This window comes from Aethalodelphis obliquidens, unplaced genomic scaffold, assembly GCF_003676395.1.
Source record: "Aethalodelphis obliquidens isolate GAN/ISIS:26980383/991018 unplaced genomic scaffold, ASM367639v1 scaffold7, whole genome shotgun sequence".
Taxonomy (NCBI): domain Eukaryota; kingdom Metazoa; phylum Chordata; class Mammalia; order Artiodactyla; family Delphinidae; genus Aethalodelphis; species Aethalodelphis obliquidens.
In genome coordinates this window covers 65,297,450-65,311,059 of record NW_020837951.1, presented here as the reverse complement: position 1 = coordinate 65,311,059, position 13,610 = coordinate 65,297,450, and the positions used below count along the sequence as shown (strand labels likewise).

Genomic DNA, 13,610 nt, shown 5'->3' with positions numbered 1-13,610 from the left:
AAAGTTTTGCAAAGGAAAAAAACTGCAGGCAGCCAGCAACGGCTGTGTGGTTCTGCTTTCGGCTACATGAACCTAGTAGCAATCTAACATTTCGACTTGGAAACAGATCACAGAGAGAAAAATTAATGAAAGATCTCATTTGGAGGTTTTGGGGGTAGCATTTATCCTATAGACCATGCCACTGAATCATAATAGTTTCTCTCATAAAATCTTGCCTCAATGTGAGACACGAAGACAGGCATTTGTCAGTTCAGCTGTGTTGTTTGGATATGTTTAAAACACCTATTATCAACACATTTTTAATTAAAAAAAGCTATTAAGAAACCCTTTTACTAAGTGTGAACATCTGTACGTGCAAGCTGTAAATTAGGAGATCACATATGTGTGCCTCAGTCAGAGACTAAATGAACTTGGCAAGTGTTTTCTATTACTGGTTTTTAAGTACAGTAAAATATCTACAGGAACAATTGCTACCTTTTAAAATAGGGATTTTTTTTTTATTGTGCCTGTTGGACCTGATTAATAGAACTTGCCTTCTAATCAGAAATTAGGGTAATTACCATTATCAAATTGGGTAACCAGGATTCACAGAGCTAACCAGTATCTTCCCCCTCTGTTTACATCATTTCAGGAGACTTCTCTTCTCAAAGTTTTGAGCTTTATGAAATATTTGTGATGGTATATAATAGTTTCATTTTGGAAGTGGCTTAAACTCTGAGAGCCGTTTAGCCTTGTTGATAGCTTTTAGGTGTCAAAAGAACCGACTAGTAGAGAACGGGATGGTAACTTTAAGGCTTTCCTCTCTGCTCAATTGTACATTGATCATATTAATGGAAAAATCGGCAAGCATTGCTTTAGTCCCTAACATTTTCTGATCATGCATTTAAAATTTGGTTAGTTTAGACTTTTCCTGAGACTGCCTTCTGAGCCCTTTTTTTATGAGCAGATCTTTATATAGAGGTCTTTTATCCCACCAGTCATAGATGCAAAGCAGTTTGATACTTGATATATGCCTTAAGCCAATCCAGCAATACAGAAGAAAACACGCATCAGTGTCAAAAGTATGTGTGATAGCCCAGAGTTTTAAGGGATTACAGTGGGAGAAAAAAGATTGATTATAGATTTAGAATGAGATTTCAGGCTGACTTACTGGGAGAGGGAAGGAAAAATACTTGTGACGCAAAGGTGACGTTCATTAAAAAAAAAAAAAAAAAAGACCGAATATAATCATTTCTTTCTTTTAGGTATTTTTCCTACCAGCTGCTGGCTTTTTGTATCACTGCTCTCTCTCTCAGTTTTGAAATACTTCTTCACTACATGTGAAAGAGTTTAAAGCACATGTTCTATCAAAAATAAATATGCCTTGCATTTATAATGTCTCCATAGTGAAATTCTGATACAGATATATGCTACTTAAAGAAAATTAAGTCTTTAAAGTTAATAAATTGGGAGTAGGGTGATTATTCTCTTTCAGAAGAATTCATTTTCTGTTTGTTGAATGAAGGATGCACATGTTCCGTTCAAGTAGCAAATTTCAATTGTTACTTTTAAAGGGGGTATATTTTGTAGTCAGTGTGCATTTAATTCATTGATCTGTGAATTATATAAAGCAAGGTTTGTGTAGTCAACTTTCAGCTCACCTTGGTGACTAGAGATTGGATAGAACAGCAGCAGGAATAATAATAATCCCCAAACCTGGTTTCAGCAAGTAGATTCGGTTAGTCAGTCTCTTCTTAGACTTACTGTCAAGTTTGCAGATTGCATTTGCTCTTTCCCCTTACCACCTTCTGATGGAGATGCATATGAGGAGAGACATGCCCCCAAAAGTGGGCCATGGAAGGAAAAGGAAGGAGGAAGAGAAGCAAAACCAAGGATCTGTTTAATCTCCTTGGCCAGGAGAGTGAGCTTCTGAATAACCCAGTGTTGACAGTCTACTTTTACGTGTGCCTCCGTCAGACTTTAATGATTTCCAAAGTCTGTTGTGAGGACTTTATTATGCATAAGGCCACAGGGGGGAAATGCCAGTCAGTTTGAAATATTACCTAGATAGTCTCAAGTGGAGCTCAAATTCTACCCTGGACTAATTGTCGGTGTGTGTGTGCATATCCATACACACTCAAAGCTGCATGTCAGCCAGGGAACAATTAAAATCCGTGAGACAGTGGGAGCTCATTGGAGCTCCTTCTGTCCCCCTTTGCTCCCTACAGTGTAGGATCACATTCCTAACGGACCGTAAGAGTATTCATATAGCTATCCCTCATGTATTAAGGCACAAGAAAAAAATCGGGCATCATTCACATAAGGCATATAAGATATAGTAACATAATCAGGGTTTTTGGAGGCTTGGCAGACGTGTTGTTGTTGTTGTTGTCGTTGCTGTTTTTTTTTTTTTTTTTGACTTAAAAACACTGACACACTATTTGTTCAAGAAGAAAAATAAGCCCTTCACACAGAAGGGCTGACAGATTTTATCACCAGGCTTGGGGATCAACTCTTTCAGCTACGTATCATTCCTTTTCTTCTTTCCTTAAAAAAAAAAATTCTAAAAGCAAGCCGTCTCTCTCTTTGGTATTAAATATCCTAATTAATTCAGCCTTGACAGTTCCAGTTAGAAAGTTATGACTTAAATGGAACATGAGTTATTTTATACTTAATTTGCTCCCAGTTACACAGTTCTCTCCCCCCAAAAGTATTGAATACAATGTGCAGATCTAAATATTACTTCAAGTCGTGAGGACTTTTTCTCTCAGTAACAATCATGGTCCACCTTCCTGATCGATCACCTGATTCACTAAAAAGTTTTTAATATGTCATCATTGCCATTAATGTTCTCCCCCAGTGCTACGGCTTTTATTGGGAACTGGCTTACAACCTATGGGTGCGTTAAGGCTTTGCCCTGTGCCTTGATGCTCTTGGCCTAGTAAGAGAGCTGAGTCTTATAATGGGAAAGGATTGATGTTTTAATGCTTCCAAAGGGCCCCTTTACGATGAAATTCTAAATATGTAAAATCCCATTAAACCTGTAGAAGTTCATGGGCTAGCTACCTTGAAATGACATATCATTATATTGGGTATAGTGTGCATATTATAAAGTATTGTATAATTGGAAATTATTGGTCATATTAGCAAGAATGAAGAGCCACCCACCCTTATAAATTCAGAGGTTATGGTCTGGGTACTTGAAGTAGGAAAGGGAACAATATTCTGATTATAAGTAATCAAACCTTAAAAATCTGCCCCCAGAAATTGCCCTAATAAAATTCTGTCACTAACAACTGTTTTTATTCGACTCTTCAAGTGATCGTGGAAAGAATTCCATAAAACAACATTTAAAGACACATTGAAATGTTAACCTCTTAGAAATTAAAATAGTATTCTAGGACTCACAGCTCCTAAAAGCTGACCACTTGATGCTCTTATAATTTGGAATCCTAAGGGGAGTTGGGGCAAGAGACTGTAGTTCTCGAAACAATTCGCTTCGCAATTTAAGGCTCACTTGGCTTTCTCCCAAGATGAAAGCATAAGGCTTCTTTAATTTTTTTTTTATTTCTAAAATTGCTTCAAATTAGCATTTAAAAATTTAAAAATATCCAGGACAGGACTAGAAATTAGTGAAATAAAAGGCTTCCTTTTAGACCGTTTTCATACAAATTTTTAATTGTTTTACTCTGCGAGGTAGGTGGCTTTGAAAAATCGTTCCATTTGGCTCACTTTTTCTTTTATTGAATGGCTATAAGCTTCACACCGCCATGCCTGAACAACTGTTCGATGGAATCCACTGGACATCAGGGCCTGAAGTATTTGAGCATATTCCTGTGAAAACCACCTAAGTCACTTGAATTTGGCTTTTAAAGAAAGTTATGTTTAAAAAAAGTTGTGGAAAACTAAGAACTATAAACTATCACTGAGAGCCAATTTTCTAGGATCGGTGAAAAGCACTTTTATACTCCTACATTAAGAAAAAAATGTATCTGAATATGGTCTTATTTCTGTGCCCTTCACAGAAAATATTGGAAGTGAAGTCTGTAGAATTACAGGTTTACATTTATTTTAATTTATTTGAAGGTTTGGGGAGTAATTCCTGTTATTAAAAATCGAAATAAAAAATAGTTATTCACATTTCATTTAATAGATGCAAGTTCTTTTATAACCACCCTTCACACACTGCCGGTACTATTTTATACATTTGAAAACTGAATTTTATAAAGGACATTACTTTGTTCTTTAAGTTAGCAACGTAGTTAAAAGTCTCTATTACTTCATATTTAGCATTACATTTTATACTTATTTTACATTTACGTTACACACTTACATTAATGAAGTACAGAAATTCCGGCTGTTGTCCTTATGGTGATTCTGTTCCTGACAGAAATGAGTTTTCTTCATACTGACTTTTTTGGGTCTTGTGGCTTAGCCACCACTTTCCTTTGAAAAACTATAGATCCTATCAAAGTGTTTATTGAAATTATATCCAGGCTTCAATTTCTCCTTTGTTTTATAGCCTGAAAATTACCAGTTTAAACTTCTGTTTCTGGCATTGTAAAGAAATCCAGGTAAATTATGTTCCCTCAGTAACCTAATTCACAGTTTAAGAAGCTCTCATTGTATGATTTTTTTTCTTTTTCTAACTAGTATCCATATTGTACAGTTAAACCCTTTTCTTTTTCCCAAGAAAATTCTGCATACTAAAAAAGAGGTTAACTTGTCTGTTTGCTTTTTTTCTTTTCCTCCAGACCTTTTACAAAAGAAAAATAATCTTTTCTTTGTAGATGCTCTTCTTACCTTATTGTGTTGACTGTTCTCTGACCCCTTTCAAAAGTCTATGCGCTTGTCCCTTGGTATCCAAGGGATTTGGTTCCAGGACCCGCGCGGATATCAAAATCCATGGATGCTCAAGTCTCTTACATAAAAAGGCTATAGTATTTGCATATAACCTATGCATATCCTCCCAAATCCACCATATACGTTCATCATCTCTAGATTACTTATAATACCTAATACAATGTAAATGCTATGTAAGTAGTTGTAGGACATGGCAAATTCAAGTTTTGCTTTTTTGGAACTTTATGGAATTTTTTGTTGGTGAATATTTTCCATCCACGGTTGGTTGAGTCCATGGATCAGTACCCATGGATATGGAGGAGGACTGGCTCTGCTATACCTTTTCCTATAGCTAGGAGACCATAGATCTAGCACATGGGTCACAAACTTAGTGATCTGAACTGTGATTCTCATAATGTCTGTTCATTATGATGTGGTCTCTGCACCCTGGTATTAAGCTTGTTTTCTTTAATACCACTAGATCTCATACTGCTTTTACCTAGAAATCCATTGGATGCCCCCAAATAATGCTTGAAGTGGTAGGAAAGGGAATAAATTATGCAACTTTAGTTAATTTCTGCTCAGCTAGCAGCCCCATCTCACTTCCTAAACTGCTGTAATTACCTACCCCCACTGTTGTCTAGAGTGTAAAGAGCAGAGGGGAGGGCTGAGAATGAGACGTGAGTGAAATCAAGAATTGGGTGGCACAGTGGAATCGAATCCTATCTTTGCACACTAGCTGTGTCCATCCACTCAACAATATGAGAGCTGAACACCCTTGATTGGTTATGTTTCAGATATGGTTGCTGAAGCTCTTATGATAAAATAGGCACAGAAGCGACCCAGTAAATGGGCAACATGTAGTTGGTATGTGCATGATTGGCTCACTTTAAGTGCTATCATTGTTGAGACAGTTTGCTCTTAGATGAGGGGACCTCTCCAAGTTTATAGAAAAGGAAAACAGAACTTGTATGGAAGCTGGAAGAAAAGGGTAGTTAAAAAGGTAAAGAAAGAAAGAGGAAAGGCCCTTAATGAACAGCATTGAAAAATTGAAAAATGTAGCTCAGCAGTTGGAACCCTGCTTGTCTCTCCAGCCTCATCATGTGCTACTCTCCCTTGTTCACGTCCTAGCAGAAATGGTTTTGCCTGGAACACCCCATCCCTAGCCCTGTTTAAATTATGTTCTCATGTCACATACCCAGTTTGTAATACTGTGTGTTAATGTGTATTTTTTTAAAGTCTGCTTTCCTCACTAGTTTTGTTAGAAAGGCAGTGGGCAGCTCACTTTTGTTGGAACAGAGAGCCATGTTAGAGGGTTATTAGGCTGGAAAGTAGTAAATCAGTCTTTCCAAGGTCTTCTGACCCAGGTTAAGAATTTGGGGGCTGGGAGGGTAGGGCTGGAGCATTACTGGAAACTTTTGAGCAGAAAAGAGACATATTCTAAGCAGCCTTTTGAGAATACTGACTTGAGAACTGACTCTGTTCTTTCTGTATTACACCAGAGAGAGCAGAGGCAGACCACACCACACCAGACCAGCCAGGAGTCGCTTGCAGTAGTGGGCTTAGGAGGGTCTAAAAGCCTCTACTGAAGTGGTAGAAGTTAGGCCAGAGAGGAGGGTTAGATCCAGGGGAACGGCAGTGGAGACATTTACGGGGACTAGGTAGTCAGAGATAATTTTGAGTGTTCATGCTATATAAAGTTCAGTGAGAAAAACAACAACAAGATAGAAATTTGTAACTAGCGTGTGACCCTTAACTACATAAAATTATGGACTGAAGAAAAGTAGATGCAGCTACCTCAACACGTAGACAATAGTGCCTTTGGTTGGTGGGATTATGTATGTCTGTCTTCCGTTTGTTTTTCTTTTTCTCAAATTTATATTTTTTCAATGAGCATCTATGAGATATTCAGTCCAAAAAAATCACAACAAAAAAGATTTGATTTCAAGCATTTTGCCCTAGTTTCTTGGGTTTACCTTTCACAGCAGTAGGGGTCACAAGTACATGTTTGGAGTTGAGGGCACAGAGTTTGGGTAGAGCTCAACTTACAGGTTAGGGATGGCCGGTGTAGTATAGGAGTAGTTGGATTCCTAGAGGCAGATGATCACAGGTGGGCAGCTGGCAAGGCAGCTCCTCTGGAATCCTGATGGGTCCCCTGCATCTCAGTTGATTTCCCGTCCAAATCCTCCAAACTTGAAAGTCTCAGTCATCCTGTAACCCTGACTCATCTTCACTCCAAGCACCTCTTTTCTTCCCCGTACTTGTTAGCTTGGTCTTGATTCTTTGTTTTCCTTTTCTTTCTCCTTGTACTAAGGTAGTGGTCTTCATGCTATTGTCTTGCCTGCCCCCAAAAGAATTTTGAAAACAGAGTTCCATCCTAACATTTCCATATGCTAAGTAACTTGCCAAGGTCATGCAGCAAGTTGGTGGCAGAGCTAGCATTTGAACCCTTGGAGTCTAGCCCTAGAAACTCTGTCCTTAATCTGAGGATAACAAGCACTCTTGAAACACTGGGAACTTCAAATCATTGTTCTAAGTCATTATTTTTTCTCTTAACTCTTGTTTCCAGTTCACTGTCCCCAAATAACATTACCACAAATGAAATCATATGTTCACTGCAAAGTCTTTTATCATTCATGTCTGCAAGGAAAATTAAGAAAATAAGATAATATATCCATAAATGGAAATTTTATTGTTTAATTTTTATCAAGAGGAATAAGATCAAAGCAATATAAATATTACATATTTTCATAATTTATTAAACATAAAGTAGATTTTTGTCAGAAATGCATCTGTCAATAAAATGGATAGGGCAATACATTTTTTTCTTCCTAGATTAGTTCATGTATCAATAAATGAATAGTACTCATTGTAAGAAAGAGGAAAGGTACACTATCGGTTCCTTCCCCATTTTTGCAGATCTAAGTGCTCAGACACCTGTTCACATGAATACGTGGGACTAGGAACTTTATCACATTGTCATTCGGTTCTTAGAAATCATTTCAGATTATGTGCCAACAATTACACAGTGATCAGTTAGTTTCTCTTTGTTTCATCCACCTTATTACCCAGATGTTGTTAGAGTCATTTACTTTCTCAATTTCTGGAGAAAGACATTAACAAGACATAGCAAATGCCAATTTCTAAACTTAGCTGTTAGTCTTTCACTTAGAGGCGTATCATTTATTCTTGTATACACCAAAAAGACTGAGAAAATTAAAATGCTGTGTTAGTTATTCAGATGACTTCTGCAATATATCTTTTTTTTAAGGTGATAACTTTTATTACTGCATATTTAGCTTCCTTAATTGATGAAAATTTCCACCAGTGCTCATGGCCAAATCAGGCTGAATTATCATTGGGCAAAGAAATGAACTCACATTTCAATACAAATGAATGTATTAATATGCATTTTGAGAAAAGTTGTAAATAATAAATTATGAACTGCAGTTCATAGGATAGTTTGCTAAAACAGTCTAGAATAAAATGTGGAGCTAATAAAATTAATAAGTGTACAATAGAAATGCTATTTCGCATTACTTAATTAGTAATGATGCACTATAATGTATAACTTAAGATTTTTATGAAATGACGAGTATGTTAAAAGTCAGGGTATTACTTTAATAATGATTGTGTGTATCACAATCTGGTGTTGGACTTTAGGAACAAAGTAGATAAGAGCCGTATTTTATAAAAACATGGTCAAACTTTTAATGTGTTTAATGAAAGAAGTTATATACTGCTAAAAATTAAGTGCTTTGGCATTTAGGTCATAATTTAATTTTATTTCTATTAACAGGATGTAGACATATTCAAAACTTTATAAGATGAAAATGATTAATCATAACAAATATTTTGATGGTATTTGATTAAATGGGTAGCAACTGCCTTATTAAGTGATAAACATTGTTTCTGAATTTCTGTAAAATTCCTACCCACAGGTTTTATTAAGTGCATCTTCCAAATTTCATATGTCTGGGAAAATATTCAAACTGAATTTAAAAGAGTGGGCATCACATGTGCTCGGGGGCTTTTTTTCCGAGGTGATGACACCTCCTGGGGATGAGTGTCAGGAATAATTGAAAAGAATGGAGGGAAAAGCCATTTTCAGCATTAGACACTTTTGCTTTGCGCTCACAGGATACTTCCTAAAAAGTGATACCTTATTAAATAGGAATGCAAGAGGTGAGTGCATGACTGTTGCCCATTTTACATAATGTCTGAATTCTGAATGCTCCAGCATAGACCTGAATATCAGGTTCTAGCTACCCTTTACTTGTATATGCATAACCAGGGGAAGAGGGCCCACTTCCAGGTTCTTGGTGTTTTTATTAATCCTTAAACAAGGCTTCACAAAGCGATTCAAACTGGCCACTATTTTGACCCCCCAGGAGAGCTTTACACCCTGCGCCAGTGCACTGTATAAGTCAAGTCAGAGTTATGCCTTTATTTGGTAAAGGAAAGAAGGGTATAGTTTTCACAGGAGAATTGGGGATGGATAATCTGCATGAACAGGCAGGCCTGTTCTCAGGGGGATCAGTTTTAGGAAAGAGTAAATATGGGATTACAGGATCTGGAAATTGAGTCCCCATGTCTGCGTATCTCTGAAAGGCCGGTGCATACCCCAGGTTTAGGCAGATCATCATTTGAAGTCCACTGAGTCAGGGCATCTCCCAGTGGAGTATTGCAAACATTTCCTACCCTGTTCACTTAACTCGTAAGTTATCCTGCCCTCTAACTCACCTCTGTGGTTTTCAGTGGCATGTATTGTAGGCGTGTATGTCAGCATCACCTGTGGTAATTTTTCACCCGAACCATGACCATCTCCCTCTCGACCCTTCTTCCTTAGGGGTTGTGGCTCTGTGGCCATGTGTCCCCAGCTGACACCTATTGCTTTAAATAAACTTCTGGACTCTCGTCAGAGTGTTACATCTAAAATTATAAGTCATTTTCACCTTATAAAATGTTTAATATTTTCTATATCCTATTAACCAGAAATAAAATTATATTATAACCTTTCCACAGGTTTTGGCCTGCAGTGTTAAGGTTTCTTACAGACTGCCCATCTGACTTTTCTGTATTTATCTTCAACTCTTTTGCTGCAAGCCTGACACATTCTTTGGATATTCAGTTCTCTTACACACACCTCATTAGTGCAGTGGTTCTCAAAGTATTGTCCCTGGCCAGCAGCGTCAGTGTCTTGTGGAGACTTGTTAGAAATGCCAATTCTTGGCCCCCACCCCTGACCCAGTGAATCAGAAGCTCCAGGGGAAGGTGGCCCAGCCATCTGACCTGTGTGTTAACAAGCCCTTCATCTGATTTTGAGACACATAGTGTTTGAGAACCCCTGCCTTAGTTCCGTCTACCTGGACTGTCGTCCTCCTTTCTCGCTTGCTGATGACTTACAAGGGTATTCTTTCCCGGCAGAGTGGCCCTCTCTTCTGTGTCCTACAGTACTTTATCCCATCTCTTTTACAGCAAAGATGACTTTTGCATTTGCATGCGGTACCTGCCTTGGTGATAAGTTGTTAAGTGCCAGTGAATAAACGCATGTATGCATGAATGAAGGAGAAGAGCATTTTAGGAGGAATGGTGTTCAATCAGGTCAGCGGCTATGGTGAGATCATGGAGAAGAATGAAGGGAAAAGCGATGGGGTTTTGTAGTAAGGCAGGTGTTGGTGACCTTTGAAATGCTTGCTTCAGCAGAGTGATGGGCAGGAAGCCCAGATTGTTGGGAGTTAGGGACTTCCAACTTGATGAAGACTTGCACGTTTCCAGAGTTGCTTATTGACTGTTTATCTGAACGTGTGGTAGAAAAAGAAGTTCTTGGGAGAAATAACTAAGTGACCTTAGGCCAGTTACTGACCCTCACGGAACCTGTGATCTCCGAATAGGCAGTCATAGTAATACCTTGTGTTTTAAGTTTTTTTAAAGGATTAAACGAGATTATTGTAACCCTTTAGAGTGATGCCTAATATTTAGTTAGTACTTAAATGGTCATTTCCTTTATTCCCCTTCCCCATACAACAATAATTTTTATTTATTAATGTTGGTGATGGCATCCATCACCCTTTGCAAATTTGTATGAGATATGAATTGTTCAGGATACCCTCATTCCAGTCACTGGAGAAATTGTGAATTGCATTTAGCCTGGAACTAACATACCTTGTTGGACCACTGACGGCTCCTTTGAAATATATGTTATCTAGCTGGAAGGACACCCCAAAAAGGTAGTTGTCTTAGTTAAGGCTCTTTTAGGTACAAATTACAGAATCCTACCTCAAGCAGACATAGAGAGAAGGGGAGAGAGAGCTTTTGTTGTCTCGTGTAACTGAAAATTCTGGGAGGGTCCCACCCTCAGGCACTGCCATATCTGTATCTTCTGGATCAAACAACATTGTCAGTCCTTAGTCTTTCTCAGACCGTCCTGTGGCTCAGCTGTCTTCCATGTGACTCTCATTCCCAAGCATATTTGCCAGCTACAAATTTCAAGAAGAGGGAAGAACTCCCTAGTATTTCTAACTGAAAGCCTGGATTCAATATCACTCTTTAGACTTAGGTCACTTGCCCATTCTTTTCTGCTTTTTTTTTTTTTTTTTTTTTTGCGGTACGTGGGCGTCTCCCTGTTGTGGCCTCTCCCTCTGCGGAGCACAGGCTCCGGATGCGCAGGCTCAGCGGCCATGGCTCACGGGCCCAGCCACTCCGCGGCATATGGGATCTTCCCGGACCGGGGCACGAACCCGTGTCCCCTGCATCGGCAGGCGGACTCTCAACCACTGCGCCACCAGGGAAGCCCCACTTGCCCATTCTTAAACTGATTGTTTCGGCCAAGGAACTGGGAGGTACTGGTTTTCCAGGCCTGGCTTCAGGAATATTCTGTTCTATGAAATAAATGGTACTGAGTGTAGGAGAAAAGGGGTTCCCTGAAGGGAAATCCAGTTTCTGTTCCCAGAATGAAGGGGAGGCACGGCAGGCGAAACAATTGATATCATATTATTGTACAGACAAGTGCTTTTCAAATTATGCTTCTGGGAACTCTAGGGGTCCCACTGAGATGCTTACACAGGAGGAAGGGAAGAAGAGAGTAATGCGTGGTGGGAAGTTGTCAAATTCATGCTCACTCGAACTTTATTAAGAGTAGCTTCACTTTCATATATTTTTATACCCAATTTCTGGCTAAGATTTCATTTGAAAGTGGAATTTTGGCAATACCATTGAAATAGGACAATTTTAGCAGATGGTTAGGTCCATAGCTCCTAAAGGTAGATGACCATCATTTTCCCACTCCATCCTGCTGAACAAGTTCTTGCCCTACCTTTCCTTCGTTCCCATTCGCCCAACTCATATTACTGACCCACCTGAGATCCAGACTTGAATCCCCCAGTCAGACATAGGAAGAGCATGACATTAGGCAGAAGTCCAGTTCTCAGTTTACTGTTATTATGACAGTTTAAAAATTGTTACTTAACCCTTTGCCGACCAAGGAGACGTCCCCTCCCAAAGCTGTTGTCAACTTGGTGACGCAGTACAATCCAGCAGTTGTAAAGCAGAAAATTTGATTCATTCAAGAAATTTGACCGAGCATAATCTTTGATGATATGTTTATGCTGAAACTTGCAGTTGACATCTGCAAGCTGAGCAGTTTAATTTTTCAAGCCTTCCTCTGTGGCTCATCTCCTAGGTAACTGCTGCTTAAATCACACCCGTGGGACTTTTTCCTTATCAACTATTGACTTTCTTTAACTATTTGGCCCGCCCCTTCATTTTCCATATCAGAGCCCAAAATGTAGCTATTTGTGTAAATAAAGTTTTATTGGAACATAGACATGCCCATTAGTTTAATTTAAGTCTGCTCTGTTTTCCCTCTATAGTAGCAGAGGTGAGTAGCTGTGAAACATGGAGCATGGCCCATAAACCTAAAATGTTTACAGTCCAGACCTTTACAGAAAAAGTTGTTGACCTCCACTGTATATTTATGTGGCCTATTTATTTATGTGTCTTCCTACTTCTTGACATGTGGCATGCTAAAGAGTCAGTAATGTCCTTTTAATACTCTCACTCTCTGACGGTCTCACAAGCATATATAGGGAAATACTTTTGCTTTTACCTGTTCCACCTGTGCTCTTTCAATTCTCTGAACAACTTCTCTTTGTTTCTGTGCCCTCAACAGTTTAGTCCTCTTCATCTTCTAAAACTTCCAGCCCTTTTTAAGGAGTGAGAGGGAGAGGGGTGACAGCTTTCCGCCTGGCCCTAGGACACACTGATGCACACACCTGCATATACTTAATGCATAGATACAAGGTGCCGAACACATGGACAAAAATCAGGTTTGGTGTCATTTTATTTCCCCTCTACTCATCCCTCCCAGTTTCGTATTTGTTGTGCTCACAGCAGTATAATTTTGTGAAGAAGTGCTTGATATGGGCCAGGAAGGTTGATAAAGGGAAACGGAAGAGGAGATTTCCCTCGACCTGCATGCTGGATTTCTGTAAGCAGAGCAGCGACTCGTCAGAAGGCTGAGTAGTTAAGCTGTACTTGAAGAAAAACAGGGATAATAATACCTCTTTCCTGCATTTTTGCTGTCTAAATGCCCTGTGGAGTGAGAGAAGACTTCAGTCCCTGCACTTGCGAATCCCTTATCTTTCCCCAAACGTTAAATTAATTTTTAAAGCTATTTATTCAAAGTTGACTTAACCACTAGAATAGGAAAGATCAGACAAATCAGCTGCAAGAAATGAAGTACGAGGAAACCCGAACTCTTTGACAAAGTATTCCTGGGAGTAAATGTG

The 13,610-nt window shown here is 38.9% G+C and overlaps 1 protein-coding gene across 16 annotated transcripts in view; it reads left to right on the top strand.

Moving 5' to 3' along the window:
- The window catches only part of BNC2 (basonuclin zinc finger protein 2), a 429,908-nt gene that overhangs the window by 281,637 nt on the left and 134,661 nt on the right, over window positions 1-13,610 (top strand). Inside the window, exons 1-2 of one of the 16 annotated variants that reach the window (XM_027105909.1) lie at window positions 5,526-5,530; window positions 6,413-6,414. The exons of the other annotated variants lie outside the window; for them this stretch is intronic. The gene's annotated coding sequence lies outside the window, so the exon portion shown is untranslated. Of the gene's footprint in view, window positions 1-5,525; window positions 5,531-6,412; window positions 6,415-13,610 lie in introns of those variants that run through there. 16 annotated transcript variants of the gene reach the window in all.